Here is an 18,409-nt window from a genome sequence, read left to right on the forward strand (position 1 = left end):
AGATGTAATAAATGTAATGAAAAATTTGTTTGTTTGTTTTTGTTTAAAATGTCTTGCAAAGCTACAGGTAATAGCTATCTGCGCTAGCGGCCCCTAAGTTAACAGTGTAATACAAGTGGAAAGGTAGGTAGACATCACCATCCACCTCCAACTCTTGGGTTGTTATTTTAGCAACATTATACCGCCCCATGCGTCTGAAATGGTGAAATTGTTTGGTGTGATGGGGATTTCAATCCGCGCCTCTTATATTTAGAGTAGAATGCCCTAAATACCTTGCCATGCCTGGTCCAACTGTGAGCGATAATCTTATTTGATGTAGAAATATATCATTCTTTTGTAAATGTAAGTAATGTTACTGATTGTTCAGCCATAATTTTAAATCGCTGTTTGAGGAAGGACAAATGTTTATAACATCATCCCAGATCATGGCAATCTTATATTTGTTTTTAATTTCCCACAAAGTTACACGGTCTAGATTTGAATTATACTAATGTAGACTAAAAGCTAAGTTCTAAATACGTTTTAGTTTATTTTAGTGTTGCAGACATGAAAAGAGAACAAATGTTATTAGTATATTTATGGCTCTGGTTAGGTAAGTGTTGTTAATAACGTTTCATTAAAAGCTTCAACTTGAGTTGGCTTTAATTAAATGTTTCATGCCCTTAAAAAGACAATTAAAACAAATAAAAGAATGAAAAGTTTATTTCGGATTTCCTGAGAAATATCAATAGACCGGAATATCTGTATCGTTAAAGATTATTTCAAGGAACTATAGAGAAATACCCACAATCAAAACTGAAAACTGAAATACAGCAGGCATGTTTAATAATGATTTTGAAATGTCTCATTAAAATCTTCAGTATGTGTTTGTTGTAAAGCAAGTAAAGTAAAGCAAGAACTAGTTTTCTGTTTTTCTAGTAATAGCAAAATGTAAAAAAAATATACATATGTCACGTGACATATCGTTGGAAGAAAATGTGAGCAAACACCCAGAGCAAAAAACACGTTGCTGAAATATGACAGATATGATATACAAAGATATACAGTGGAATCATGTCACGTTTCTTGTTTAATTTTTTAATGTATTTGTCCACTTGTTTTTCCAGAACCATTAGTTGACCCTGATGTTGTAGGATGATGTCGTGAAACTCTCTTACATTAAAGGTCTTTCCTAACAAGAAAGATAACATATCTTATTAAGTGGCGAACTATAAAATAATGTTTTTACTTTTACTTCCTAAACTTTAAAAAAAATTAGAGCACTAAATGTAACTGAAATAATCAATTTCTTTGAAACATATCGATAATATAAACACGTACAACTTTTATACTGTTATAGTTTTAAAAGTTAATATTTAAAAAATTAACATCAAGAAAAAATAATGAAATTATTAGAGATGAACAAACGAGTAAATAGACTACTCGGTAAGAATTATGTAATAAGGGTAAAATCTAATATCACCTAATGGTTGCTATCAGTGCAGAAGAACAAAGCTAATGAAATAGGTTCCAAGAAAACAGTCTTTGAAACCCTACAATAAAAATCTTCGAAACGTTGCTATCGTGATAACCTTATACACTTTATCGTTTGATATAAAAATTGGTTTGGGTTAAAAGGTCAATAAGTGACAGAAATTTAGCCAGTCTTAGGGATTAATGGATTACAGCACTTGCTAGAGAATTATTAGAGGAGGCCTTTTTAATGTTCTTCGAATTTGAAAGCTACAAGAACCGCTATGATTTTGAAAGTTATAATCTAAATTACGGAAAATCGATGCAACTCTATGATAAAGGACATAGTTGGTGTTGTTGCACGATATATAGAAAAGTTCAAGGCGATTAAATAGAATAAAAAAACATTTTTGGTGTGAGAGAGAATGAATAAACTAGGAGCAGCGAAAGAAGAAAGTAGCATACTGCTAGTGAGAAACGAACATAGTTCGATATTTAATTGATATGGACATAAAAAACAATTTATCATATTTACTTTAATGTGAGACAATTTCTAATATGAATAAGTATAACTGTTATAAACTAGGTGGGCAAAACAAATATAATTACACAACGATCTATAACAAAGTCCCGACCCGTAAGGAAATGGTATTGAAGTGGTCTACAATAAAATTATCTCATATGTAGGATTAATTAATTATTACTTGTCTGTAGATTGTTTCATAACTTCACAAAATAATCATATATTCTAAATTAGAAAAATCATGAGCCTAGGTTCCATATGTACAAGGCCACTATAATTCAACTTTAATTCTTGATCTAACATTTTAGGTAATTTGTAAGCCTACTTATACTCGTGTTCTAATCTAAGTCTCTGACAAATTTAGGATTAGCTTTCTGTGTATAAATGTAAAGTGTTTTATGAAAAGTATCCAGTTCCTTATAAGTGGAGTGTTATTTATTTATATGCAAAACATCGGGGGTGAGAAGATTAGTTTGGCAGCATTTAGTAGTCGAGAAATACAGCGGTTCAAACTAAGGGTTTCTTGAAGAAAATCTTCGGGATCCCCAAAGAGTGATGTCAAAAGCTTTACGTTTGTGCAAATATTTGAACTGTAACGATTGGTTTGGTATCTTTTAACAGTTGATGTAACCAACGATGTAGGAAGAGTGACGTGACACACACAAAGACACTTTTATAGTTTCATTCACTAGTGCTAAAACTTCATGAAACGTTATTGAAGGGATGAAACAAGACATAATTGTATATGGTGAGAAACAGATTGGTACAGTATATGAAATATTACCCATTTTAAGAAGAGAAAAAAAAAACACAAACCTTAAAACCATTTTGTTCTTGATGACGGGAAATTCCCTTGAAATAAAAATGTATCTCAGAACGGCTCATAAGGGTATTAACACTTTTATTGATAAGCACAGAAGAGCGTTTCGACTTTCCTAGGCTGGAGAGAATATGTAACTGACCATTGCGGGCACATGTCTTAGGCACGAGAGTATAAAGGGGAACGAGATTGCAGTTGGACGTTACAAATTTATTATTCGTCTTCAGATTTTAGTAACGTAAGTTTATTCTACTGTTAAACGTCAGCACGTAAGAGGTTTAGTTAGTTTCCTGTCAAGTTCCTTTCCTGCTTTCTCTCTTAGTTCTGTTATCTTCAGTTTTCCTATTTTGTATGCACAAAGCTAAACTCATGGATAAAAAAACAAACAATAAATGTTTTAAGTATTAAAATCAGTTATCAAAACAACTTGGAGATTACTGGAACAGCCATTAACAAAACATGTGGAGCAGCGGGAAACATTATATAAGTAATTCGCAAGATATACGTGGTCCTTCCTCAAAATCAGTATTAAGATTTATTAAGTCCATGAGGGGTACACAAACGTTTCTAGTTTTGTGGTTTTATGAACATATTTGCATTTTTTCGTTACAAAGAAGCAGTTTTTCATGTCCTAAGATAATATTTCATTAATCACAAATTGTATACATTTTCTTTCCACTGGACGGTTACTTCGGGCACTATATAATATATCATGAGATTTATCCTATCTGGCCAGGCCGCATGATTTAGCGATCAATTTCTTGCTCAATGATTTGTTCAGTTGATGCAGTTTTTTCTTACATACAGTTAATGGTCTTATCCCGACTCCATCTGTAATTAACACACAACCAATCATTATTTTTAATTGATAATTAATGTTTCTTTTCAACAGTCTGATTAATCTTCCAAGCTGTATCGCTTATATCCTGTACGTGAACTTGTATTTAACACGCATAAAAATAATATACTAACTACATTACATTGAACACTCTATTTAATATAACTTCCTCATCAAAACAAAACCAGAAATTATCATTTATAGGTGTCTTTAATTCGACAAGAATCATTGGACAAAATCCCAAGAATTCAATGCTTGAGAAATGAAATGAGTAACTGTTGTTGGTTGATGAAATTTGCGCAAAGCTCTTCTACAGCTGTTTACACCAGACGTCCATACTTTTGAAGTGAATGATTAGACGGAAGGAAATTATACAATATCATTCACTGTCAATTCATTGGTTATTCTGATCGAATATTTATATTTGACTGTCTCTCTTATAGCACACCCATTGCACTAAAGTGCAGAACACCTTTTTTCTCTCTGTGGTAATCAGGTGCGAATCGCTGATCTTTGGACATGTGGTCCAGATCAACAACCACTGGACCCGAACAAAAGTGAAGTCTTTAATAGGAAAATAAGCTAAATGTTAATTACGTTGCAAACATTTCCTGAAACCTATAGAACAATTTAACACTGAGACTTGTGTGTTTATAAATCAAACATTTGGATGGATATTATTCTACATAAACTCATGATGTTGGTAAAACACGTAGGTTGAAGAAATCTTCATAGAAATGAAATAGAAATCGTATAACCCAAGCGCTTTGTTTGGTTTTTATATATGTAAAAACGCAAAGCTACACGAGGGCTATCTGCGCTAGCCGTCCCTAATTTAGCAGTGTACGACTAGAGGGAAGGCACCAAGTCAACACCACCCATCGCCAACTCTTGGGATACTCTTTTACCAACGAATAGTTGGATTGACCGTAACATTACAACGCCCCCACAGTTGAAATGGTGAGCATGTTTTTGTTTCACCAGGATTCGAACTTGCGAACCTCAGAGAGTCGAGAGCGCTTTGGAAAGGTGAACTTTTCTTCTTCAGCAGCAAATTATGTAAATGATAATCAAATGTTTCATTACGTATACGGAAAACATTGTTGGTTTTAATTTTACAAGGAATAATTCACATAAAAATACCCTTATAACTATAATAATTTGGTTCCGATACCCGCTGTGAGCACAGAAAAAATAATACATTGCGTAGCGTAGTGCTCAAAATACAGTTTTCACTACTTCAAATATAGCTTTGTTTCCTGTGTCAACAGCAAGTCTGCAATCTCGAAATATTTGCTCTAAAAATGTTCCAGTCTAATGAGGTATAAGATAACGCCATGTAACACAAATTTTGTTCCTGGATAGTATGTGTTATTTTTTAATTGCTTATGTTGCAAAAGTACAGAAAATGGCCATTATTTCCTTCAAACTTTGCTTTTGTAATCTGGATAATGAAATTTAGAAACTAACTTATTTTCTATGTAAAAATTGGAAAATTTGCACATTTTCATTTACACAACGTGTAATAAAACAACATATGAATTAAGATTTACATGTATTTATTCTTAGGTTATATAAAAATGAACAAGAATTTTAGAAATGACTAGTTTATCGAAATATGCGATTGTAATGCAAATCACTATCACGTATCAGTCCCAAAATATAATCTCCCATCATGTTTTCGTTATATGTTCTCAGGTCACAAAAGCAAAGTTTGAAGAGAAAAATTGGTCTTTCCATTTACTTTACACATAAGCAATTGGAAAACTACACTTTCTTCCCAGGACTGTTGTTGTTTTGAATTAAGCACAAAGCTACACAATGGGCTATCTGTGCTCTGCCCACCACGGGTATGAAAACCCTGTTTCTAGCGTTTTAACTCCGCACACATACCTCTGAGTCATTGGGGCCCTGCCCAGGAACTACAAAAAGTAAAAATTTTCTTACATAGTGTAATACGAAGACATGATTCATTGGTGTATTTCAGATTATTAAGGTGTTATATTACTGAAAGCGATAATTACACTGCACCACAAAGCTTTAGCTTCTTGTAAACTGTTTGGTGTTCATTATAGATTTTTGGCTGCTGATCACGAAAATCACATCCAAATTTGCCCATCACGTACCGTTTCATCGAAATCTTCAGTTTTCTCATGTTTTTTCTTATATTTGTGTCCAAAAATTTCGTTTCTGTAAGAAACCTATGAACAATGTTTTGTGCAGTCTGGGCATGTCCAGGCATTAAATCAGGCCAGGTTGGAAGCTGTTCTGTGGAAGTATGCAGCCCGGGCATGCCTAGGCAGGCAGGAGCCAGCTTGACACTGTCTCAGCAGGCTATAAGTGGCTTGCATACACAGACGCTGCTCATTGGGTTAATATAGACTTTATAGTGTTTACTTATTCTTTCAGAATATAGCATTGCCTCAGTGGCACTGTAACAAGTAAGTTAGATGTTATAAACGTTTTACAGGACGATTGGTGTTGGTTAATATGTCTCATCAATATCGTAACACCCGCGACACATTCTGCTATATTTGTAGCGAGTTATCGCTTGTTCATCAAAGACGTTCAATGACTGCTCATGTGAAGAAAGCATATAATCTGTACTTCGGCTGCAAAATTGGTGATTAAGACCAGGAATGGGCGCCTCACATTTGTTGTGCGACATGTGCTGTCTGTCAGAGGCATTCGAAAGACAATGCTGTTTGCTGTCCCGATGATATGGCGAGAACAGAAAAACCATGTGAAGGACTGTTACTTCTGTTTGACTAATGTGTCTGGTTTCTCTGCCAAAAACAAGAAGTCAATTGAATACCCTAATCTGCCTTCAGCAATGAGACCCGTGCCACATGACGACAGTCTTCCAATTCCGAAATCACCAGAGGAATGGACCTCAGACGAACCAGACGAAGAAACTGCAATGCAGTGACATTGATCCGGTTTTTGAATCGTGCTCCTCAGGTGATCCACATCTCATAACACAGTCAGAATTATACGATCTGGTCAGAGATTTGGGTCTGTCGAAAGCAAAAGCCGAATTGCAGGGTTCGAGACTGCAAGAATGGTGTTTGCTGTTACCAGGTACGAAACATTTTGTTTTTCGAATCCGCCAAGATGATATAACCAAATTCTTTGCATAAGTTGACCGTCTCTGTTTCTGTGTTGATATCGAAGGATTGTTCTCTGCTTTGGTTTGTGACCATGACCCGCAAGAGTGGCGTCTCTTTATTGATTCCTCAATATTAAGCCCAAAAAACTGGCTACTTCGTAAAAAAGTTAGTTCCGGGATAATTATCTGTTGTCAGATTCTATTAACTTAAATCAAGGTTCTCCAACCTACTTTAAGTTAACAATGATATGTCTCTGAATTTTGATTTTTAGTTACTATTAAGAAGACAGTGTTTTAAATATTTAGTGTATAGTTCTCAAAATAATCACAGAGCACTAGACTAATTTTCGAGAAACTATTAGTGTATGGCAATTTTGTTTTCTGGTTTGTTTCTTTTTTGGTGCTGTTTTCTTAGTGCACTATGTGAATTCCATTCATTCAAGATTTAAGCTTTGTAAGTCCGTAAACACACCATTGATTCATATGGAGGGGCTGTTTTCTCTGTTTTAGTTTGTTTTGTTTTCTGTTTCATTTTCTTTTACTAAGAATTTCCAAAATCGAATAGGATGAGTTTGTAATAGAAACAGCTTAAAGATATTTTAATAATTGAAGAAAGTTTATTAACCTTTGTTTATGCAGAAAGTGTAGTATTTTATATAATGAATGTATAAATTGCTGAATATAATCTTATATGAATTGAAATTTAATTTTTCAACCTGAACGGCTTCTTATGAGCATGTAAGCAAGCTAGCCTGGTCAAATACTCTAGGAGTCCGCGTATAGATGTCTATTATTTTTGTGAGATTTAAATAATTTCCGACAAAGCAGAGAAGTTAGAACCCGTAAAATAGGAAGCTATACATATTTCGTATGTGGGTGTGCTTCCAGATTGGTGAGACAGCTGCATACCAACATTCACAGTTCTTCATAAGCTGTTTCAAAATTCCGATTGAATTATACTATTCTGCAATAAAGATTGTCCTCAATTATACACTTCAAGTTTAATTCTTATTGTGTTGGTCAATACATATGAATGATTTTGTATAAAGATTTATACACATGTGTCACACCACACAAGCATACAATTAAAAATGCATATTTTAATATATACGAAACCATTCAACTTAAATACATAGTCAAGTTTACTTTTAAACTCTGACAGATTGCTTCAGGCCAGTTTGCCGTTGCTATAGTTCGTGGGCTACTTCTGTAAGCTGTTTTCTGACAGTTAAGTACTTCCTTCTGCTAAAGACAAGACACGACGATTTTTTTCCAGCTTAGAAATACTTTCTGGTGCAATTTGTCGGAATTATTGTTCAACCCAAGTTCTTGTACTGGTAAAAAAAAAAAAAATTGTCTTTTGTTCCTACTTTACACATCAACATCATTGTGAGGAGCACGGTCTTTTGCATAACATAGAATATTACACTTACAGTACAGTATCTGCTTTCTGAAGAACTCTGTAGTATATTTGGATGAACTGATGCTACTTCGGAAAAAGAGCGACAATTTTTGATTGGAAGATTGCACACGTGTTGGAAAGAAAAAAGGTACAACAGTTTTTTATTTGTAGGATTCCTGACCAAATAACTGTCCTATCTATTTTACTAATGGTAGTGTACAGTGTAATGCCATTTTCAGTCAAAGGTTCAAAATACAAGGGAAGCTATGGTCTTTCACTCATTAGTGGCACAATCAACTCTAACCATAAAAGGAGAGACATTGGAATGGTTGTGGATATGTCATTACTGTTCCATTGAGTGTTGATCTTCACTCAAAAAAGGAAGAGGTACAACTTCACTTTCTGTTGTTCATTTTTCAATCAAACGACCATTTTTGTTGGGCTTTTACTTAATTATAATGAATGGGAGGTTTTCATCAGCATCCTGTACAACCACTGAGCCATGAAATTGCTCCTCTCCTAAGACGACTTGGTCGAAACAAGCCTGTGGTCTTGTAGGTCTAATTTCACTCACTTCACTATCTGTTCATCCATGGCAGTGCCCTGCTTGGTAATATACAAAGCATAGCCAAGCCATTCAACAGCTCCTCTCTCGTCACTGGCAAAGCGAGTAGCTTTGTGTTTCTCTCGGACGAGTTTCCGATTTATTATTTTACGTATGTTACGTAGTACTAGTTCAAGAAGTTGGAAATTTTAATATTAATTTAGAAGTTAATTTAATTTCAATATGTATCAGATTTACGATATTTGCCAACAAGATTGATACACTGATTTTTTCTTAATACATATATATTTTAATATAAAACAACAATACAATTTATAATAACGGTTATTATGAATATTGGTTCATATACAACAGTTTTACAAACATACACACTATACTAAGTCCACTATCTGGTCGAAAACTCAATATTTTATCGACAGTCTCGGTCCACGATGAGAAAATCAATTCCAAACTCATATTGTTACACCTCGCTTAAGCTAGTGCTGTCTTTTCTTAACTGGCCTCACACCCTTACAAGCTGACTTTTTACCGAAGGCGATATGAAAATCTGTTTTTTTCCTTTTTACAATAAAGTCTCAGGCTATATCTTCATAATCTATTTTCCTAAGCAATACCATTTCTATAGTGAATAAGGAAAGGATATTTAAGCGTTCACTTAACATCGAAGCAAATAAATTCGTTTTAACTCTAGCCATTTAAAAAAAAAAAGCTCTTTTTGCACTGTATTTTGTGGCAGGTAAGCACAAGTATATTCTTAATGTCACGTCAACATTAGGAAACAAAGATTAGTGTTGTTTTTTTATTACTTTGATGCATTGTTGGGCGGATGATGTTTCACTCTAAAAATTGCGCAAGCTGTACCATTTCATTGGAAAAGGAACTGTCTAGTTCTGGAGAGTATATGTCCCCCAATCTTTTAACTACAGCTTCAGTCTCATTTAAATTATTAATATAAGATAGAAAACCAAACTTCGTCTTTGTCGCTTTAAATGCAGCAAACCGTTTTCCAAACACCTTTGTAAATAATCAACTACTGGTATAAAAATTTTTATATGAAACTTTTGAGTTTATATAAACTAATTCACCTTCATACGTCTTATCATTTGCCATCTTTTTTGTCTGTTTCTATCATCTCACCTGTAAACTGATTAGCTGGCGAGCTTAAAATTTTATCCTATCGAGTTTTTAAAATAGTAAATTTGCATATTCCTTCAGTGAACTGCTAAGTTTTAAGCAAAAGGCAAATCAAGTCTCTTTTTTAACTTAGCATTTATATTATCAAGTCTTCGAATAATTTGATACCAAAGCATTGATATAAAAGCAACATCTAATGTTATCGTTTTATTCATCAAAGTAGTAGTTTTATTTCTTACTATTTTGGTTACGAGGTCGGTCAAATTGATATAGTCTGTATTGAATAAGAATAGAACAAATTAGGTATAAAATATGAAGATTTATATATAAACAAGAGAAAGTTAAATTCACATTCCTGTTCGTCAGTAGTGACCTCTCACCATTTGAAGTCCTGGAGACACTTTGTCACAGTTAATAAGACTTTGGCTATCGCGATTACTTTCTGCAACTAAGTTGATTTGTTTTGCAATAATTAACGTCATTTGTGATATAAGCCTTCAACAACGTATGGCAGTGTGCAATTGTTCGAGCTTTTAGAAAGGTGAAACAGCAAATAAAATATTGTATTATCGTCACGTAGACCGAGCGCTGTATTATTTTCATTCGATAATCAAAAACTGCTAACGATAAGAAAAATATTCAAGAGAAGATGGATATTACTCTGATAAAAATGAAATATAATTGTGGATATATTTGCAAACTTTAACTGTTGAAGATGAAAACTATAAGGACAGAGAGTAAAATAAGAAATGACAAAACGTAATAGAAAAATAGAAAGAACATGCAGAAAGAGATAAACAATTTATAAAAACACAAAGAAATAGATTGAAAAATAAATGAATACACGAATATAAGATAGACTTTAAAAGAAAGAGATGTAACATTTAAAGATTGATTAAATAAAAATAAATATGATTGAAAATAAGATCGATGAAACTGTGGAAGAATATTTTGAAGAAATACAAAAGAACTTCAGTGAAGTTAAAACCAAAGAACAAAATGACATTGACAAAATCAAGAGACATCAACTAGGAAGGTAAAGGTATCATTGAGGAAGGAAAACCATAAATTAGAGACTGAAGCATCTGAAAAACGAAATATTAAATGTAAGGCTTAAACCAGCCATACCTCTTTTCGTACTGGCTCAAAAGTTCCAACCAAAGGCACAATTTACTACAAGATACAAAATAGGAGAACATACTTAGTCTATACTTATTACTAACACTGCTATGCCAGCTATTATTAAAGGATCTTCCTGAATTATTTCAGATATGACAATATTAAACCTAGTTGAATAATTTAGCTAACTTGTTCAAAAAATTGGTCATAATAGAGAAACCAATCGATTATTGTTGAAAGTTACGATTGAAGTCATACCAGGGCCATTTTGAAATTATTTATGGAGTGAACAAGTGAAATGATGAATAATAAATTATCCATTTTTATGCCCATTTGAAAAGATAAGCTTCAGAAACATTTAGTAATCTTCAAGCTGGGATCCATTACAAAAATCATGAATAAATGGCCATCTTACCTAACAGGATCAGAGTATTGTACTGGTAAGAAGTATTCAGAGCAAAGTTCTAGAATAGGGTACTTCAGAAAGAAGAAATATTAGCTGAATTTGCTGAAGGTTTGAAAGACTGACCAAATTTATTATTTTTACTCGTTAAATGATTACTTGGCACGTGAATATTTTACAGATCTTATAACAGATATGGTATGATAATTACTCTGAAACAAAACAGATGTATATTCTTAAATGAAGATCTTCAGTTGACTTCTCTAGGCCTCATGACATGAGAGCAATTAACGTTAAAGAAGAGTTCGTATTGAGAAATGACTTTTTGCAACGTAAGGCTAGCTTTAAATAGCTTCACAGTCTACGACCAGGAAATCCTTGTGCATTACATGACAATTGCCAAACCAGAAATTGTACTTCCCATTATAATAAGGAGAGCAGTAAATATACCATACAGAAGTGAAGTAGTCATGAAAGAATGTGTTAAAAATAAATGTACATTAAGAGACTGAGCTATCATAGAACCATATACCCTAATAACAGTTGATAAAATTCTTGCATTATGAAAAATAATACCGACATAATTCGGACAAAGAATAAAAAACATAAAATTTGAATTAAATCTGGGTGAGAAATTGCAAGATGTAAAGCTGTAAGATAGTACTTTCACTCAAAGAACACAAAAGTAGTCATCTTTGTTGAAAGATGTAGGAATTCTGATGTAAAGCCCTTACATAAGGACAGTTTATTATTTCACTCACAAGAGATATATTGGAGTTGTGGAGGTCTTACAACTGATCGTAGCCGATGGTAATAAAACTTTCTCCAATGGAGTTCATGGCTCAGGCCAAACAAACAAAATATCTTACAAAATTGATACTGGAGATGTAGTTTCAATACACGAGTCAGCCAGATAATTTCTACTTGCAAAAGAGGTTGACGCTTTTATAGAGATAAAATCCATTTAGAAACAGGTTGCAATAGAACAAGTACTAGTTATTAGACATGACTTATTTTACTTCTGAAAAAGTATGATGAATCCACAAGATTCTGCATGGATAACCCGAAGGTTTGATTTTACCTTTGATGATTATCGGGATCAAAATGATATTCAACACTCGATCTTGGATATTTAAAATGGATATTGGAAGCCGACAAAGCAAGTAGAGAGAATATAAATCTTGGCGGTATCATGCACTCTATAAACATTTTCTTTTTTAAATTCACAAAACAGCTAAAATGGGATAGAAAAATATGTAACTTAAAAGAAATGTTTCATCACTGTGAATGTGACATCATCAAGGGAAAATGGGCATTTGATAGCCTATTATAGTAAGGCAATAAATGCTACAACTCGAAAACAACTGCAAAGTGTCGTTTGAAGTCTCAGCCGCTTCTCTCACTATCTATGTGAGCATTAAGAGCAGTGAAATGTTGCTTTTACATGATATATTTTTTCTATCCAATTTCAATTGGATTATGAATTTCCAAAAGGTGCCTTTACAGCAAGAAATGTTTTGTGACAATTTGTTGTGCTACAAATTAAATTATGTAATGCTTCTATTACATTCCAACAATTAATAGAGAGTGCAGGGCAGTTTAAACATGTTATTCAAATAAATGAATATGATCACACATGAGAATACCTTTGATATTGCTTATGAAGGGCTAAAAAAATTGTGGATCAATTGAGAAAAGAGAATATTAAGCTGAATCCCAAGAAGAAGTGTGAATTATTCCACTTGAACACATAACACAATCAGTGATGACGAGAAAACCCACTTGTAGAGAAATATATATGTGAAAACGGCTCGTTTGGGTTGAGAAAATTTTATATAAAGGATAGAGGAGCGAAAAACGTTTCGACCTTCTTCGGTCATTGTGAACCTGATCGAAACGTTGTTCGCTCCTCTTAGTTTCTCTAGTTTTTTGTTGTGGCAGATCTTTTTGTCTCTGTCATTCCTAGTGTTGATTTGGTTGATGTTTCGTTGTACAAGTCCGTAAATCTCTGGTTTAATGCAGCATACCAGTCAATGGTTCACTTTTTGTTTTTGTAAGTCATGTAGTTCTTTCTATTTCGTGTTCAACATGGCTTTAAGTATTTTTTTCTGTACATTTTGGATAATGTTTGTCCATTGATTAAATTTTTTAGATAGTTTTACCTTTACAAATTAGGGGTTAGTTGTTCCTTTCCACGTTGTTGAGTGAAATAGATATCATTTCTCTATTGACAATTTTTTGGTTAAAGTTTCTTAGTTTCTTTACGATCGTATGAGTGTGTACTGTTAATAGTGGTGTAAGGTATGTTAGTTCAGACATAATAAATCTTGCTTTAAATCTAACAAAATCTCAGATCAGTACACTGACAAAATGTTTTAACTTTGCACCAATCTCTGAAGCAATTCTGTAAATGTATAATTGCTCCTATTTAGAATGTTGCAACCTACAGTCATGTGAAAAAGTTAGGACACCCTATGAAAGCCTGTGTATTTTTGTAACATTTTTGGATATATAGATATTTAATCTCAATTTTATCAATACTGAGTGATTATAGGAATATAACTAAACAATTAAAACAGAAGAAAAGACCTTTCAAGATCTTCTGCAAATGTAATTCTACAAAAATGCATAGTCTCACTGAGGAAAAAGTTAGGACACCCCCACATTTATTCCCACTTAAAATGGCTCACCTCACATACAGGTGTATCAGACCATGTGCATATGATTAGAAGATCGTTACTCAGCATTTTTAATGAGGCATGCCCTATTTAAACCTCAGACATTTAGTTTGGTGTGTTCCTGACTGTTGAAGTGAGAGTGAGCACCATGGTGAGAGCAAAAGAGCTGTCTGAGGTCTTCAGAAAGAAAATTGTAGCAGCTTATGAGTCTGGTAGGAATATAAAAAGATCCCAAAAGATGTTGAAATCAGCCATTTCACTGTCCAGAAAATAGTCAACAAGTGGTGGGCTTTCAAAACAACTGCCAACATACCCAGATCTGGTCGTCCAAGCAAGTTCACCCCGAGAGCACACCGCAAGATGCTAAGAGAGGTCTCCAAACACCCTAACATGTCATCACGGGATCTACAGCAGGCTCTGGTTACTGTTGATGTGAAAGTGCATGCTTCTACAATAAGAAAGAGACTGTACAAGTTTAACTTGTATGGGAGGTGTGCAAGGAGGAAACCTATGCTCTCTAAGAGAAATGTCAAGGCCAGACTGAAGTTTGCCAGAGAGAATGTAGACAAAGACCAGGACTTCTGGAATAATATTCTTTGGACAGATGAGTCCAAAATTTAATTATTTGGATACCAGAACAGAGGACATGTTTGGCTTAAACCAAATACAGCATTCCAGGAAAAGAACCTCATACCAACTGTGAAGCATGGAGGTGGAAGTGTCATGGTTTGGAGCTGCTTTGCTGCAGCAGGACCTGGACAGCTCACAATCATAGAATCCACCATGAATTCTACTGTGTATCAGAGGGTGCTTGAGGATTATGAGACCATCTGTATGAAAATTAAAGCTGAACTGGAACTGGACCCTGCAACATGACAATGACCCAAAACATACCAGTAAATCCACCAAGGACTGGAGAAATGGAGATTCCTGGAATGGCAGAGTCAAAGCCGAGATCTTAATCCCATTGAGATGCTGTGGGGTGACTTCAAACGGGCTGTACATGCAAGAAACCCCTCAAACATCTCACAGCTGAAAGAATTCTGCATTGAGAAGTGGGGCAAACTTTTTTCAGATCGATGTCAGAGGCTGAGAGATGGCTACAAGAAGCGTCTCACTGCAGTTATTTCAGCCAAAGGAGATAACACCAGCTGTTAGAGGATAGGGTGTCCTAACTTTTCCTCGGTTACAATATGTAGTTTTGTATAATTACATTTACAGAAGATCTTGAAAAGTCTTCTCTGCAGTTTTAATTGTTTAGTCATATTCCTATAATCTCTCACTATTGTTGAAATTGAGATTAAATATCTATATATCAAAAAATGTTACACAAATACACTGGCTTTCATAGGGTGGCCCTCCGCTAATACAGCGGTATGTCTCCGGATTTACAACGCTAATATCAGGGGTTCAATTCCCCTCGGTGGGCTGAGCAAATAGCCCGATGTGGCTTTGCTGTAAGAAAAACACATTCATAGGGTGTCCTAACTTTTTCACATGACTGTAAGTACAAATACATGAAGAAAACACAAAGACTTACACTTCTTGTACAATCGCACACACCTAGACAAAAAGCAAAATCAACCAACAAAAGTAAATATATCCCACGAATTAAAAAATCACGAAACCATATACTGCTGCATATCATATATTCCCGACATCAGCAGAAAAATAACCAGCATTTGGCAAAAACTAAAAACAAAATATGACATTCCACTTAATACTAAATTTATTCAAAACCAGGCACAAAAGTAAGGTCTATACTATGTAGAAACTATACTGACAAACACCACACTAACATTATTTATAAAATACAATGTGAAAACAGCCACGACTTCTATATTGAAAAAAACAAGTAGAAAAATGGAAACCAGATTCAAAGAACACAAAAAGTCACCTTCACACGTTTTCGAACACTGCAAATCAAATAAACACATCATAACCATAGAAACACCCAAATATTAAATAAAGAAACAAACATAAACAAACGCAAAATTAAAGAAGCCTTACTTATACAACAACTCAAACCCAAAATAAACTAATACAAAGGAATACATTTATACCTATATTAATAAATATAATCAAACATCTAAGGACGCCCTCTACATTCCTATACTCAGTTACACAACCCCTTCAAAATGTGGTCAACTATCGGTCAGTTACCTCTTTCTGACCGATGTGAACCTGACGATGATCGAAGAAGGTGAAACGTTGTTCGTTCCTATACATAAAAATTTTCTCAACCCAAACCAGCCATTTTATATATATACTATGTAACACAAACTTTGTTCCTGGATAGTACGTGTTATTTCTTAATTGCTTATGTTGTAAAAGTACAGAAAATGGACATTATTCCCTTCAAACTTTGCTTTTGTGACCTGGATAATGAAATTTAGAAATTAACCTATTTTTTTATGTAAAAACGGGCAAATTTGCATAAGGTCTGAATAAAACAACATATGAATCAAGGTTTATATGTATTGAAACTAAAGTTATACAAAAATGAGCAAAAATGTTTAGAAGTGAGTAGTTTTCGAGATTTGCGACTGCAATGTAAATCACTTTCACCTAACAGACCCCAAATATAGTCTCCCATCATATTTTCATTATGCGCTCCCTGGTCACAAAAGCAAAGGTTGAAGAGAAAAATAGGTCTTTTCTATTTATTTAATTTATGTATAAGCAATTGGGAAATAACACTTTCTGCCCAGTAACAAGAAAAAATAAAAATGTTGTTACATAATGTGATTAGTAGAAGGGGAACGTATACAGATACATAAGAGATGACTCCTTCAAGAACTGACCCAAAACAACGAATTTTTATATAATATGATAATTTCTCACACTATGTTCTTACTAGCATATTTTTAAAACATTTTCCCCTGAAATAGTTTGACTTACATAAGTACTTGAAGACCGATAAAATTATATCGGATTGCTTATTTTGAAGAAACATTCGACAGTCCGAGGAAAGAGATAACACTACTCTTTCATAAGCATACCAAAATCTACTTACTGTGTGAGTAGTTTTGTCAGAAGTTTAACATGTAATTGCATGTTATAGTAAGACAATGATTGTCACATAAAGGAAAACTGTACAACTCTAAAGCAGCCACTAAGAGTTGTTTCAATCACTTCCACCATTATCTTTATGGACAAACATTTATACTACAGAATACAATGCTAAAATTGTATTCCTTACGTTTTTAGAGCCATCTTTCCATATGGACAAACATTTATACTACAGACCGATCATGCTGCACAGAAGTGACTGATCAACTTTCGTAATTTAGAAAGCCATATGGAAAGATGGCTCTAAAAACGTAAGGAATACAATTTTAGCATTACTCATTACCCTCAAAGGAACCATGGAATTTGATACATTAAAAGAGAATAGCAGAAGATAGTGAAAACTAGCAATCTAAGGTTCAACAGAGTATAAGTGATGATGGAGAACAGATGTGGATAAGTTTCCAAATAAAAACTGCTAGGTTAAATATACAAATTTAAAGCCAATTATTCAGTGGCTTAATACTAGTACAAAAAGGCCCATTTCGCAAGGAATTGCTCCATATAACCCTAAAATAAAGATGTATTGGACAGAGTGTAATTCCTTTTGTTTATGTTTGAAATGGGAAGATACCAAGAGACAGAAACAAGGACTACAATTTCTACATTCTGAAGCATTCTTTCCTCCCCACAAACTTCCAATGGCTGAATACTTGAGTGTTAAGAAAACGTTGGTAAGAGTAACAGAATGCTTTTATTAAGTTGAGTGCCGGGGTGTCGTAGGAAATTGATGTAAAACACGTGAAATGCGTTGTGAGTAGAGAAGTCCAAGAAAAAAGAATGGGAAAATACAGCAGTATTATGTTGGAGCATCACTAGAGATAATTGTTATTGGTGTTCTTAGTCCTTCTCCACAGAATAAAAGTGGGTATAAAAACATTATTTTTGCAATGGATTATTTCATCAAATTGGCAGAAACATATGCTGTTCTTAACTAGGAAAAGAAAGTATTCTAAGTATTGTTATTAAACAACCCGCTTAAGGATTTAATGTGCCCATGGAACTTCGCTCATATCAGGGATCGAACTTTGAATCCGACTTGTTTACAGAAAAGCCCTTTATCCAATTTCTTAATGTATGGTGTAAAGATGCAACTACACACTGTTAAATTCAATAGTCATATATAGGGATGAGTTTCAGATAACATAAAATCAAGATCTTACAGTGTTGCTGTTGAATTATTGTTAAGCAGTACTTAAAGCTACCAGCAACACGCCATCATTAATGATGCTCAGGAGAGAAGTGAAATTGCGTTTGGACTTTTTGTACTTTCACCTGGAGAACAGTGATTTGGAAA

This window comes from Tachypleus tridentatus, chromosome 4 (assembly GCF_004210375.1).
Source record: "Tachypleus tridentatus isolate NWPU-2018 chromosome 4, ASM421037v1, whole genome shotgun sequence".
NCBI lineage: Eukaryota > Metazoa > Arthropoda > Merostomata > Xiphosura > Limulidae > Tachypleus > Tachypleus tridentatus.